Below are 14,141 nucleotides of genomic sequence, written 5' to 3' on the forward strand. Positions count from 1 at the left end.
ATAGAGGAAGCTAGAGAGAATTGGTCCATAGCACAGAGGCGGGAGTTGCGCGCCTCCGCTTGTTCCCTTCCGATTGGACAAGGGCAGAAGATCTACGCATGCGTGACTGGGCCTACGGACCACGCCATACATCACCGCCCTCTAGATCAGGTTAACGGAAGTCCCTGAGCCCCACCTTCCTGGATGTGTGGCCAGTAAAAACCAAGAACATCGAAGGTTCCGCCTTTTCATGCGGATGTGGCTTTGCGGCGACTCCCAGCTCTTCTTTCGCTTCCTCATACTGGGGTGGAAAATTATTACGCGGACTAGGGGAGTTGGGGTGAGGCAGGATTTCGTGGATCTGAGATAACCACACGTGATCGCAAAGCCTAGCGATACAGGCCGGTTTGAATGAGCAGTACCGGGCCCAGCATGGGTATGACTCAAGGTTGACTGGAGCTCAGAAAATCTGGAGGTAGTGTTGTCTTGGCCCTAGGGAACTCTGGGATTTGTAGTCCATAATAGTCGGGTCCTGTCTCACCTATCCTGTTTTGTTTTACATTTTAGTTTGATACGGGGCTGATGTTCCAACTGCAGTGGAGTCGTGACCTCTGTCCCTACCAATAGGGGAATGAGCTCTGTCCTTGGGCATGTGGAGGGCCAGTGTCTAGTTTAGGTGGACTCTACTCTTTCATTATAGACGAACACCTGCGGTGTTCATTCATGAGACCGCAAAGACATGGGTTCTCCTCCAGTGTAAACAATTCAGAAAATATGTACTTGGTTAAGCGATAGTGCGAGCAACCCAGATAGTCTCTGGGGCCTGGAAATACATTCGGCTGGGGTTCCTGGAATTAAATTGCTGTGTATGACCACAGGAATCTGAATAAGGGGAACTAACTGGGGGATATCTTGATAAGGTTAAACAGGCATCCTTCCCCTGGAAGTCCCCCAGGGTAAGTTTAGATTGGTCCCATTTACAGCTATTGGAGTTGAAAGTTGAAACTATTGTTTGATTAGTTGCACCGGGCGGAGCCAGGAGTCCTGACCTATGGTGGTTGAGAATTGTTAAGGAACTGATAGAATCTTCTCACATCCAGAACACTCAGGAGCTGGGTTTCACTGCCTTCTGGACCTTTATCTTTGAAGTTACTAAAGGGAATTCCTGGGAAAATTGAAGTTTGGAGACTTGCCATCCTAGGGGGCTTGTAACCTGACTCCCCAGGTTTTAAGGGTTTTCCAATAATGAGTTTTGCCATGCCCTAATCTTTATATCACAGGCAGGTAGTGATGGTTCTTTTTATAAAACTATGAAGGGATCATTGTAACCCCTGGAAGACTGAGTTATGCTATCCAACCAAGAACAATGGCTTGGGGAAAGGGGCATCAACTGTGCAGCCTTACTGGTGGACCCATAGACCCAGGGAGGTGCTCCTCCCCTCCCAGGAGCAAGTGAACCGCGCCCCAGTAGCCTCTGGTTGTAAAAGTTTACAGAAATCTACCTGGAAGGTAGTTTTGAGCCTCAGTGGATAGATTGGCTGAGAGCTCCCGAATTCTGGTCTTTTTACATTTTTATACCCAGTGCCCTGGCTTATGTGGATGTTGGCCTTCCCAAAGGAAGAGAAAAAGACAGACTAGGACAAACATAAGTATAGGGCCCTTGTCAGTCTTTAGGGGTTCGGAGGACCTGGTGACAACCCATTAGTCGTTATTTTATGTAGCCTCCTTCAGCTGGATTTGGTGGATTCCTGGGGTGACCTTCATTGCTGTTCCTCTTTACCCATATAAGGTCACCAGCCTGGAACTTGTGGGCAGGCTCAGACAGGGCAAAGATGCAGCCTCTCCAACAATCTGACAAATCTTGCAAGGCCTGTAAGGACTTGAGGAGGCAATGGTTAGTCATTTCTTAGTTATGAACTTCTTGATATGGGTGCATCTGGTCCTTAGGAGGGCAAAAGGTAAAAAGCTGGCCCAATTTTTGCCATATTTTAAAGGTTTGTTTTTATCCTTTTTACCTGTCCTGTGTAATTAATATATAAGGCTTTTTCCAGATTTGGGGATATTTCAGCTATGAGGCCAGACCTTGTCAGATCCCAGAAAATGGGCAGTCCAAACCTAGGGACCAACTCCTGGAGAAGCTTCTTGGCAATTGATGCAGTGTCTGCGCTGGTCAGGATAGGACTCTACCCACTCCAAGAAGCTAGGATGTTCTTGTATACGCAAAGGCAATAGATTGAATTCCAGTAAAGTCCCATTCCCAGTCCTCTCTGAGGGTGTTCCTGGGCCTGGACCCAACCCAGGGCTTTTCTTCCTCTTTTGGGGTTTGGCTGTGCACATATGACACACCTGGAAGTAATGTCTTTGACATGACTCCAGGGTGGAGCATGTGGTATACAGGCCTGAGGAGCTTGTCAGTTTTTATGACCCTAAGATTCATAGCTTGGTAAAAGCTGTTGGAAGTACAGGCCTTTTTTTCCACCAAAGCTTAGTAAGCATATGATTTTGTTTGGCACTCTCTCAGTTGGCCCAGTCAATCTCCTCTGATGTATACTCAGAGCATTGAAGCAGATTTAGTCCACATCACCAAAATCTCAAGGCATTCTAGGCCTGCCTCCTGGGTGGCCAAGTCTACTACCCTGTGTTTTGGGAGGGACTTCCCCCTTGGTAACCATTGGCCACTGTCTTGGGTAGCTTGAGGGCTTCCAAACAATGTCAGGATCTGAATTTTTGATTCTCCCTTTATTTTTGATTCTCTTTTGGAGGTGGGGAACCCTCTTTCTCAGTACAAGGCCTATATATGTTGGCTGTGGAAAAGCTTTACCAGGTACCTCAGTGTATATAGTGATGACCTTGTTTTCCCCCAATGAAGCACCTGAGTTAGTGCTAGGAGCTTGGTTTGTTGAGCTGGAGTCCCTTGGTTAAGAGATTGCACCAGATAGTCTTATCCTGCAGCCCCAGCATACCTAATTTCACTCTGGGTAAATCGAGCTGGGGCAGTAGTGCACACCTTTAATTCCAGCACTCAGGAGGCAGAGGCAAAAAGATCTCTGAGTTCGAGGCCAGTCTGACCTATAGAGTGAGTTCCAGGACAGCCAGGCCTCACAGAAAAATCCTGTCTCAAAACAAACAAAACTGTTCCTATCGGTTTACCCTACCTCTTCTGCCTCCTGCAGTGGAACATTGGTCAGGTCAGGCCCATTCTGCAGGGTCATCATCTGGTAACAGGCCAGCCGAGTTGACAGCTGATGTTATGCAGAACCAGATATAGGGGCTGGTCTAGGAGAAGTATTGGGTAATGGTTACTTGAGTGTCTGACATCCATCTTTCTGGAGTGCCTCATAGGAGGCCCTCAACTGAACGTGGGGCAGTCAGGAACAGTTCCTCCCCCAGAGTCAGCTTATCAGCCTCCCTCACTAGAAGAGCAGTGTCAGCAGTGACTACGTGGATACAAGTGGCCAGTGGCTGCTTCCAAGGCCCTTTTCAATTCCCTGGGCCTCATCCACAGATAGGCCATTGATCAAAGGGAGTCCTGGGGCCCTAAAACATCTCAGGTCAAATCCTCTTAGGAGTCGCTTGAACATTGCCTTCTTCCTGGCTCCAAAGGATTCTTAAGATTCCCAATCCCGGGCTGGAGAGATGGCTCAGTAGTTAAGAGCACTGGCTGTTCTTCCAGAGGTCCTGAGTTCAACTCCCAGCAACCACATGGTGGCTCACAACCATCTGTAAAGAGATCCGATGCCCTCTTCTGGTGTGTCTGAAGACAGCGACAGTGTACTCACATACTTAAAATAAATAAATTAAAAAAAAAAAAGATTCCCAACCCCAGGGGTTGGGGATTTAGCTCAGTGGTAGAGCGCTTGCCTAGCAAGCACAAGGCCCTGGGTTCGGTCCTCAGCTCCGGAAATAAAAGAAAAGGAAAAAAAAAAGATTTCCACCCATAGCCCCAATCTTGAGGTCTGGCTTTTGAGGATCGTTGTGGAACCTCCAAAAATGGTGGAGGGTATCCAACAGAGAAGACTACTTGGACATGGGTTTGAGCCAGTAGAAAGTCTTTATTACTTCCAGGGACTAAGCCACTACCCAAAGACTATACATGGACTGACCCTGGGCTCCAACCTCATAGTTAGCAATGAATAGCCTAGTAAGGACACCAGTGGAAGGGGAAGCCCTGGGTCCTGCCAAGACTGAACCCCCAGTGAACGTGATTGTTGGAGTGAGGGCGGCAATGGGGGGAGGATGGGGAGGGGAACACCCATATAGAAGGGGAGGGGGAAGGGGGAAGGGGATGTTGGCCCGGAAACCAGGAAAGGGAATAACAATCGAAATGTAAATAAGAAATACCCAAGTTAATAAAGATGGAGAAAAAGAAAAAAAAGAAAAAAAGAAAAAAAAGAAAGTATTAGCTGGCTTGTGACTACACTGGACGTTCTGAATCCTGAGCCTTTTTCAGGGTGAGCTTTTAAGCACAAACTATATCTTAGGTTGTCACACCTCAGTAAGAACAGCCAGCAGCTTAACTATACAAGCCAAAAAGCAAAGTCAGTACATTTAAAGACTTTCCCAGAACTGTAAGCTTTGATGGATTAGGTCTGTGTTTTCCTTTTGGCAGGCAGTGCTGTCTGCACACTGAGTTTTAGGGTCTGAATGGTTCTCCCATGGTGGTTATCAGGCCGGGGGCCTGTTACATGGCCATCTGCATCTGGAGGATTGTGGTATCACCATCATACCTCCTACATCTGTAGACGTGACTGTTGCCACTTCCCTTAACCCCACTGGGGCTTATTTTGATTTTAAGGGTGTCTTCTTGTCCCATTCATTTATCATATCCAAAGATCCTTAAAATGGAGAGCAAGAGAGAGGAAGAGGGAGAGAGAGAGAATGCGTGTGTGTGTGTGTGTGTGTGTGTGTGTGTGTGTGTGTGTGTGTGTGTGTGTGTGCATAAAAGGTGTGTGGTGAGGCCAGCCTATACTATAGCCCCAGTCGTTACTGGGAAGATTGATTTGGCAGGATGGAAAGTTCAGGGTTGCTACAGAGCTCAGTCCCACATGTGAGGGTAACTTAGTGACTGACCCTGCCTCACTATAAAACAGACAAAGGGAAGAGACTGTAGGTGAGTAATCATGTGATGTCACATTGACTGCCATGCATGGGGCTTTGCTAGATAATTAGTAATAGTTCATAATTAATTACTATGCTAAAATTATAAATATTTTTTCTTTACAACAAAACTTTGGTTTTCATTTTGATTCTCATTTGAGAGCATTTGAACAATGCCCTAAATTAGCAATTATGTATGGTATGGTGGTGAATTGCTGCTTAAGTCAAATGTAGATAGACACTGAAACAGAATTGGTTGCTGTGTTGATAGAAAGAGTGCTGTAGTTAAAATGTCAGGTTTACACGTGATCCTGGCACATGGAAGGGTAGCAAAGGAAAATTGTCAATATTTCTTTGAGATCAATATTGGTTACATAGTGAGTTTTAGGCTATTTGAGGCCACAGAGTAAGACCATGTCTCACAATAACAATAAAAGTAAAACTCCAAATAAAGTCAGAGAATTGACATAGAGTGTCAAGCTTTATCAGTGTCAGGAGGAGCACACGTACATAATTAATGATGGTATCATGAATACCACTGTTAACCTTTTAAAGACAGGAAGACAGCTTAGAGCACATTCCCTGCCTTTAAGGAACTATGAACATCTTCTGTTAACTCTTTTAGGAATGGTTTTGTGTCTGGTAATTATAAAGACCAATTTCTGAATACTAAAAACTCCTTCTGTAGAATTTTTCCCATTTATATTTTTTTAATTTAATATGTGCCTTAGTTGGGTTTCTCCTGCTGTGATAATGACTGTGACCAGAAGAATGGAGAGGGAAGGGTTTATTTCATCGTACAATTCAAGGTAACAGTCAATGTGGGAACATGGAGTTCGGAACTGAAGCAGAAGTTATGGACGAATGCAGCTTACTGATTACTCCCCATGGCTTGCTCAGCCCTCTTTCTTACCTCACCCAGGAGCACCTGCCCAGAATGGCACTGCCAAGAATGGGCTTGGTCCTTTCTATCAATTAGCAATCAAGGGGGTTGGGGATTTAGCTCAGTGGTAGAGCTCTTGCCTAGGAAGCGCAAGGTCCTGGGTTCGGTCCCCAGCTCCGAAAAAAAGAACCAAAAAAAAAAAAAAAAAAAAAATCAAGAAAGTTGATGAGGGGTTGGGGATTTAGCTCAGTGGTAGAGCTCTTGCCTAGCAGGCGCAAGGCCCTGGGTTCGGTCCCCAGCTCCAGAAAAAAAAAAAAAAAAAAAAAAAAGAAAGAAAGTGCCTATGGACTTGCCTACAGGCAATCTGATGAAGGCATTTTCTCCAGAGGTTTCTCTTACCATTTGACTCTAGCTTGTGTCAAGTTGACAAACAAAAGAAAAGCAACAGAACAACATGTAAGATTTCATTATAAAAGAAAAATGTAATTTGAGATCTATGATATCCCTGTGTTTCTAGATTTTAAGTATTTATAAGATTAAAGCTATTTTTGAGGGAGAAGAGAATTCAACAGAGGTGTCAAATACTAAACATTGGTGTGCAGTCTAGTGTATGTCAACTTGACATAGGGTAGGGTCATTGAAGTGGGGAGCCTTAGTTGGGAAAATGCCTCCATAAGATGGGCTATAGGCAAGCCTGAAGGGCATTTCCTCTTCGTGATTGATCTGAGAGGGTCCAGTCCACCCCAGGAAAATGGTCCTAGGCTGTGTAACACTGAGCAAACCATGGGGAGCAAGCCAGTACACAGCACTCCTCCACAGCCTCTATCAGTTCCTGCCTCTAGGTTCCTGCCCTGCTTGAGTTCCCATCCTGAGATTTAACTGAATTTAAGAGAGTTTGTGGTGGTGGTGGTGGTGGAGACACTGGGCCTCCACGGAATTGAGATGTGTGCGTTTGGCATGGTGGCAACCTGCCTTGGGAACTAAATAGGTAGAGAGGTTGTTGCCAGGCTCAGAGAGAAGCCATCGGCAGTGTGATGTGAGATAGAGCAAAGTGAGTGAGAGGCTGTGCTGACTGAGGTGAAGATGTCTACCACATATCTTGGGGCACTGCGGTGCCAGATCTAGTGCAGGGTAAAAGACAGCATTTATTTTTTATAATTTTACAGCAACAACTTAGCTGATGAAAAATGATATGGAAGTGTAAGCCAAATAACCCTTTCCTCCCTAAGTTTCTTGGGCCCTGGTTTTTCATCACAGTAATAGTGACCACGACTAAGACAGTTGGATCAATCTCTGTGCAGAGAGAGAGAGAGAGAGACAGAGGGAGGGGGAGAGAGAGAGAGAGAGAGAGAGAGAGAGAGAGAGAGAGAGAGAGAGAGAGAGAGAGATCCAGAAATCAATCTCAGGCATTCTTAGGTACCAACCAGGTATTTTGTGTCTTGTTTGTGGCATGGTCTCAATAACTTAAACTTGTCGCATGGGCTAGACTGGCAGGCCAGGGAGCCCCAGCGAGCCTCCTGCCTCTACATCCCCAGTGCTGGGATTAAAATTGCATTCCATCATGCCGGCTTTTTTGTGTGGGTTCTGGGGATCAAACCCAGGTTCTGTTGCAGGTGGATCACATCACCAATAGCTATCCCCCCAGCCCCATTCTTCTTTTGGTTTGCAATCTTTCTGTCTTGGTGTCTTAAATTCTGGAATTAAAAGTATGTGCTATCACACCCCACTCAAGATGACTCCTGAGATGCATGAAAACATTTAAATCCATAGACTGAGCCTGGTGGGCAGGCCTTTAGCCCAGCACCCAGACTGAGCCAGGCATGGTGGCATGTGCCTTTAAACCTGGCATTTGGGAGGCAGAGGAGGAGGATCTCTGAGTCCATGGCTAGCCTGGTCTCCAGAGTGAGTTCCAGGATAGTCAGGGCTACACAAAGAAACTTTCTGTTTCAAAAACAATCAAACAAACAACAATAATAACAAAAGAGGTTGGGGGATCTCTGAGTTCCAGGGTAGCCAGAAGTACACATCAAGATACTGTCTCAAAAATAAAAATAAATAGTATAAAGTATATTAAAATCATATTTGTACTTATATACTTATTGTTGTCATCTTAACATTTTGCTTTTATTTCCGTGTGTTAAATTTAAGCCTACAAGATGGCTTAGCAAGTAAAAGCACTTGCTACTGAAACTGAGGACCTGAATTCTGTCCCCAGGCCTCATGTGGTGGAAGGAAAGAGCAGACTGCTATAAATTCTCCTCCGATCCACACGTGTGCTGTGGCACACAAATGAATGGTTTTGATTTTGGTTTTTCATAAGCTTTATTTTTTATTATTTGTATTTTCGTGTGTATTATTTGTATTTTTGTAGGCCACAAGTGCAGATGTGTGGGGGCTCACAGAAGCCGGCAGAGGGAGTCAGGGCTCCAGAAGCTGAAGTTCTAAGTGGTTCTGAGCCACTCAGTGCAGGTGCCAAGAACCAAACTGGTTTTCTGGGAGAGCAGCAAAGGCATCCACTAAGCCATCCCTCCAGCCCCAAATAAATGTAATTCTAAAATACCGATGGCAGAAACTTTTTTTTTTTTTTCGGAGCTGGGGGACCGAACCCAGGGCCTTGTGCTTGCTAGGCAAGCGCTCTACCACTGAGCTAAATCCCTAACCCCGAAACTTTTAATATGTATGCAATACAAGGTGCCTGTTCCAGAGGAAATGATAACATGTCCATTTGTTTGTTTTGAGACATGGCTGTTTTGGGACTCACTACATAGACCAGGATAGCCTGGAACTTGTAGTACTAATCCTCGCTTTGCTCCCCAAGTGCTGCAAGAAACACACCATTTAAACCTCCAAGCCTGGCTAATGTTAACTGTGACTTGAAAAAAAGCACTAGAGGGGGCTGGAGAGATGGTGAAGCGGTTAGGAGCACTTGTTCCTCTTGCGGAGGAAGGACAGGGTTGAATTCTCAGTCCTACATGGCAGCTTACAACCATCTATAACTACAGGTCCAGAGGCCCAACCAACATTCTCTCCTGACCTCAGAAGGTAACAGGCATGCATGCTATGCACAGATATGCAGCAGTGCAGGGAAAACACTCATATACATAAATTTTCAAAATAAAACAAAATACACTGGCAGTCAGTAATTTGGGTCATGACAACGGCAGTTTAAAATAAAAATCTCAGGTGGGTGTGTTGGTACCTATAATTTAAACTCTCTGGAGGGAGAGCCGAGAGGATCTTGAGTTTAAGGTCATCCTTGTCAACACAGTGATTGTGAGGCTAGCCTGGGCTACATGAGTGCCTACAAAACAATCAAGAATAAAACCCTCTTTACCATAAAAGAAAACCTTCCTACATAAGCACGAAGTATTTGTATCTGGTCTTATTAAAATAACTATATGAAAACAAAAAAGAAATATATGATCATATCCTAAATTGATACTTCCAAGTTTTCATGATTAAACAGTGTCAGGACAAAGAAATACATCAGGGCTGGAGAGATGGCTCAGTGGTTAAGAGCGCTGACTCCTCTTCCAGAGGATCTGAGTTCAATTCCCAGCAACCACATGGTGGCTCACAACCATCTGTAATGAGATCTGATGCCCTCTTCTGGTGTGTCTGAAGACAGCTATAGTGTACTTACATATAATAAATAAATACATCTTTAAAAAAAAAGAAATACATCAGTAGGAGACACACAATATTTTTAAAGGAATTTGCAATTTGTTGGAATCTGGCTAGGCTCATCTCAAAACAACAGAGCAACCATTAAGGACTGCCTGTGGGATTCTCGTGGGTACAGCTACACTGTACTGGTTAATTCTTGTCAGCTTGATACGAACTATAGTCACCTGAGAAGAGGGACTGTCACCTGAGTCAGTGCCTCCATCAGACTGCCCTGTAGAGCATTTTCTTGATTACCGATTGATGATTGATGAGGGAGGGCACAGCTCACTGTTGGCAGTGCCCGGGGCAGGTGGTCCTGGGAAGAATAAGAAACTGAAGGTGAGCCTGAGGGTAAATCAGTAAACAACAGCATTCTGCATAGTCTCTGCTTCGGGTCCTGCCTCCTGGTCCCTGTCTTAGCTTCTCTCAATGATGCTCTCCGATCCAAACCTGTAGGCCAAATAAACCCTTTCATCTCATGTTGCTGTTGGTCATGGTCTTTCTCACAGCAACAGGAAGCAAACTAAGATAATCTAAAAAAAAAAATTTCTTTAACCCTTAAAGTTTCTTAGCTGGTTGCTACAGGCTTACTCTGATACGTAAGATAATCTGCTCTGCTTTAAATTACGAATGATGGAGAGATGGCTTCTTCAGAGCACGTACTGCTCACCCACACAAGCAGTTCTTAGTACCTAAGTCATGCTGCTCACATATAGCCCCAGCATGGGGATGTTGTGGGGCTTTTGAGGACCACTCAGGGTTTAAATAAGGAACAAGAATTCTATATAGTTTAAAGCTATTGACCTTTTGCTTGGGAAGTCTAGGGAAGTCTGGGGAAGTCTCCTAGCTAGCTCATCTAAACTTATCCTACCTTTTCCACCATCCTGTCTTCCCACGTGGGTCTACTTTCTCTGGCATCTGCTTCGGTCCATTCTCTGTCTCTGCCGGGCCAGAAGTTCCGCCCATGTACTTTCTGCTCCAGCTATTAGCTGTAAGCTTTTTATTATAACCAATCAGCAGTAAGACAAAGCCTGGTCTTTTTAGTTGCCTAAGGCATGGAGGGCTGCCTGGCCTTCATCTTTTGGGCGGGTGTGGAAGGACAAGCATTTACAAATAGAAATGAGAAACCAAAATCCTGCCAGCATTTAGCTCTCTGCTAGGTTCAGAATTAAAAATTGAAAATACAGAAATACCTTCATATAATGTGAAGAAAGATCACCCCAACACCAGGGGTTTGATGACCCCTTCAGGCCTCCATGAGTACCCAAATGTGTAAATAAGATTTTCCTAAATCACAATTGTTTGAGATCTTATCACATTACAGCCATCTGGCCATGGACATGTGGATTCATGTCTAGTGACTGAGGATTGTGGGCAGACTGACGCTAGTTACCATAAGGAACAGCTAGTCTGGAACTGATTCCAGAGAACCATGTTTCACAACTGTCTTATGGTTGTCAGGTGGAGCTTCTGGGAATGTTAACAGGATTGGCCCTGAAGCCAGAGATTAGGTGGCGGGAGCGTCTGTGACAGGTGCCTGCTTGCTTTGTGCTGGTTAGATTAGTCACTGTAACACAGTTCTTTTCAAGGTAAGAATCCAGGAGTTCACAGTTCCTGAGGGACCTTCAGGGGGAAGGGGTGGGGGCGGGCATATGATCAAGATACAAATTTACCATGCATGAAATTTTTAAACAAATAATAAGTTATATTAAGGTTGGGCGTTTTGTTTTTTTAAATAAGAGATAGTATCAACCCCTTCAATTGTAAGGCAAACTTTACCTCATCAGTTTGCACAGTTAGGAGAGAGGTAAGGCTAACGCTGCAAGGGACAACTGTGCCTATCAAAACTACCTCTCCCCGGCAAACCGCATACGGCTGTTCAAAAGGCTGAGAACTACTGTGTGGGAGGCAGAGGCCTGCCAGGGCATCATAGTGAGACTCTGTCTTAAAAATGGAAAACTTAACAAATGAGCTGGATAATGTTTCACTTTCTTTTCCTTTACTGGAGAGTTGAAGAATGAACAAACAGCAAAACAGATATAATAGAGAAAAAGAGGAAGGGAGAGGAAGAAGGGAGGGAGGAAGGAAGGAAAAGACTTGGTATACTAGTGTTTGGTCTGCCCAGAATCAGGGATGGAAAGATGGCTCAGTGGTTAAGATTGCTTCCTGCTCTTGCAGAAGATGGGACTTAAGTTCCCAGCACCCCATGGCAGGCGCCTCACAGCTGCCTCCAGTTACTAAGCCAGAGCCATGCAAACCTGAGGAGTAGAGTTCAACCTGCAGAATGACCATGGAAGGAGAGACATTACTGCCGAAGGTTGTACACTGACCTCCACATGCATGCTGTGGTGCATGCATACCCCACTTCAATATAATAAGTTTTAAAAAATGAATCAGAGCTCGGCATGACTGCATTTCTTGCGACGGAAAGGACCAGGAATTCAGCATCATCTTCCTTGCCCAGTGTAGCATTGCAGACCTCTAATGCCAGCACTGGGAAACCAGAGGTGTTCAAAGACAGTTCCAGGACAGAGATACATAGTGAGACCCTGTCTGAAAATAAGGTGGAGGGAGAGGTCATCTTGTACTACATAGGGAACCTGAAGCTTTCGTGGGCTACCTGAGACCCTGTCTGAACAAAAAGGGGTTAAAGCCAAATGTGATGGCTAACTCTTGTAAATCCAGCACCCAAGAGACAAAAGGATCACTGAGATAGTTCAGTGCCAGCCTGGGCTACATTAGTGACTTCCAAACTAGCCTGGGATACACAGTTTTAGACCAGTCAGAGATATATAATCTCAAAACATGTCCCAAAACTAAATTTTAAAAACCCATGAAGTTTTATTTTAAATCCTAACACAACTTTAACTCACAGCCTATCTTCTGTATTTATATCTCAACCTACAACCTCCCATTTCCTATTATTTATTTAAAAAAAAAAAAAAAACAAAAAAACCTCAAACGTTTATCTGCCGAGAAAGGATCTTGCTTTGTAGCCCAGGCTGGCCTTGCACTCACAGCAGTCTTTTCAGTCTTTGCCTCCTAAGTGCTGGGATTACAAGGTGTGAGTCACCATGTATGTCTTGCCGTACAGACCCTATATCTCTTAAATGGTAAGTGATGTGTTTATAAAAAGATAAAGAGATGGGGAATATGTTTTGTGGGTGTGTGGTGAGGTATGGGGGAAGGGGCTGCCTCTGCAGACCCATGTTGAGGCATCCCTTCGCCCTGAGGGACCGGCCACAGGAGGTATAGGAGAGAGAGAGAGAGAGAGAGAGAGAGAGAGAGAGAGAGAGAGAGAGAGAGAGAGAAGTCGAGGCCGGCCATGAGCACGTGGAGAGAACGGGAGCAGGAAGGGAAGAGAGCAAGAGAGGGAGGAGGGGGCAAGCAGCCCCTTTTATAATGTCAGGCATACCTGGCTGTTGCCAGGTAACTGTGGGGCAGAGCTTAGACAAGATGCTAGCAGTATGGATATAACATAATAAGCACAAAAAGTTGAGTTTGTGGCTTGGTGGTAGAGCGCTTCTTAACTAATACACAAGGATTCAGTTTCCAATACTGGACAAAAGAGGAAACAAGCAAAACAGGGCCAGGGAGACGGCTCAGTGGGTGTCTTAGGACTTCCATTGCTGTGAAGAAACACCAAGGCAACTCTTATAAAGTACATTTAATAAGGGCTGGCTTATACTCTCAGTGGTTCAATCCGGTATCATCATGGCAGGAAGGAAGCACAGCAGCGTGCAGACAGACCAGGTGCTGGAGGAGCTGAGATTTCTACATCGTGATCCAATTCCAGCCAGAGGAGTCTCTTCTGCAGGCAGCCACGAGGAGGGTCTGTTCCACACTGGGCAGAGCCTGAGCATAGGAGGAGACCTCCAAGTCCACCCCTACAGTGACACACTTCTTCCAACAAGGCCACACCCCCAAACAATGCCACCCCTGTGGGCCAAGCTTATTCAAACCACCACACTGGGTAAAGGATACTGCTGCCAGATCTAGTAGCGCCAAGCTCAGTGCCTGAAACTCCCATGGTGGAAGAAGGAGGCAAACTCCTGCAAGTTGTCCTCCGATATCTACATGGGTGCCATAGCATGTGTGCATACCACACTCACACGCTAAAGAAATACATGCCATGTTTAAAGAAATTGTAAAAACAATAGAGTTTTAAAACAATAAACACTATTATTTAAAATGTCATTATGTATGTTATCTCTCTCTAAATCTCAGGTTAATAGTCCAGTAATGGTACTCTCCTCCATGAATTTTACGAAGATTAAGTAGCAGCTACCTAGTACAGAGGAGGCCTTCACCATGAAGATTAATTAACAGTGTAACTAAGTTGCCTGGTACAGAGGAGGCCTTCAGGATTATGAGTGCACATTCCAACCTTTGCTCCTACTGTAAGGCTGACTCAGACTGTACCCAGGGTGTCAAAAACAAGCTCATGCTTTGTTTGCATATCTTGACCTCTGCAGTTATTCTCAAAGAACGCAAACCTGCCTTGGACACAAGGAAA

General features: G+C 45.0%; 1 long non-coding RNA gene across 1 annotated transcript; it reads left to right on the plus strand.

The window, feature by feature from the left end:
• Positions 1-223: 223 nt before the first annotated feature.
• Positions 224-13,822, plus strand: LOC120103554 (uncharacterized). The gene is made up of 2 exons (XR_015623127.1): positions 224-454; positions 13,347-13,822. It is a non-coding gene; the product is annotated as an uncharacterized LOC120103554 (long non-coding RNA).
• Positions 13,823-14,141: the final 319 nt, after the last annotated feature.

Source organism: Rattus norvegicus, chromosome 6, assembly GCF_021556685.1.
Source record: "Rattus norvegicus strain SHRSP/BbbUtx chromosome 6, alternate assembly SHRSP_T2T, whole genome shotgun sequence".
NCBI classification, from domain to species: Eukaryota; Metazoa; Chordata; class Mammalia; order Rodentia; family Muridae; genus Rattus; species Rattus norvegicus.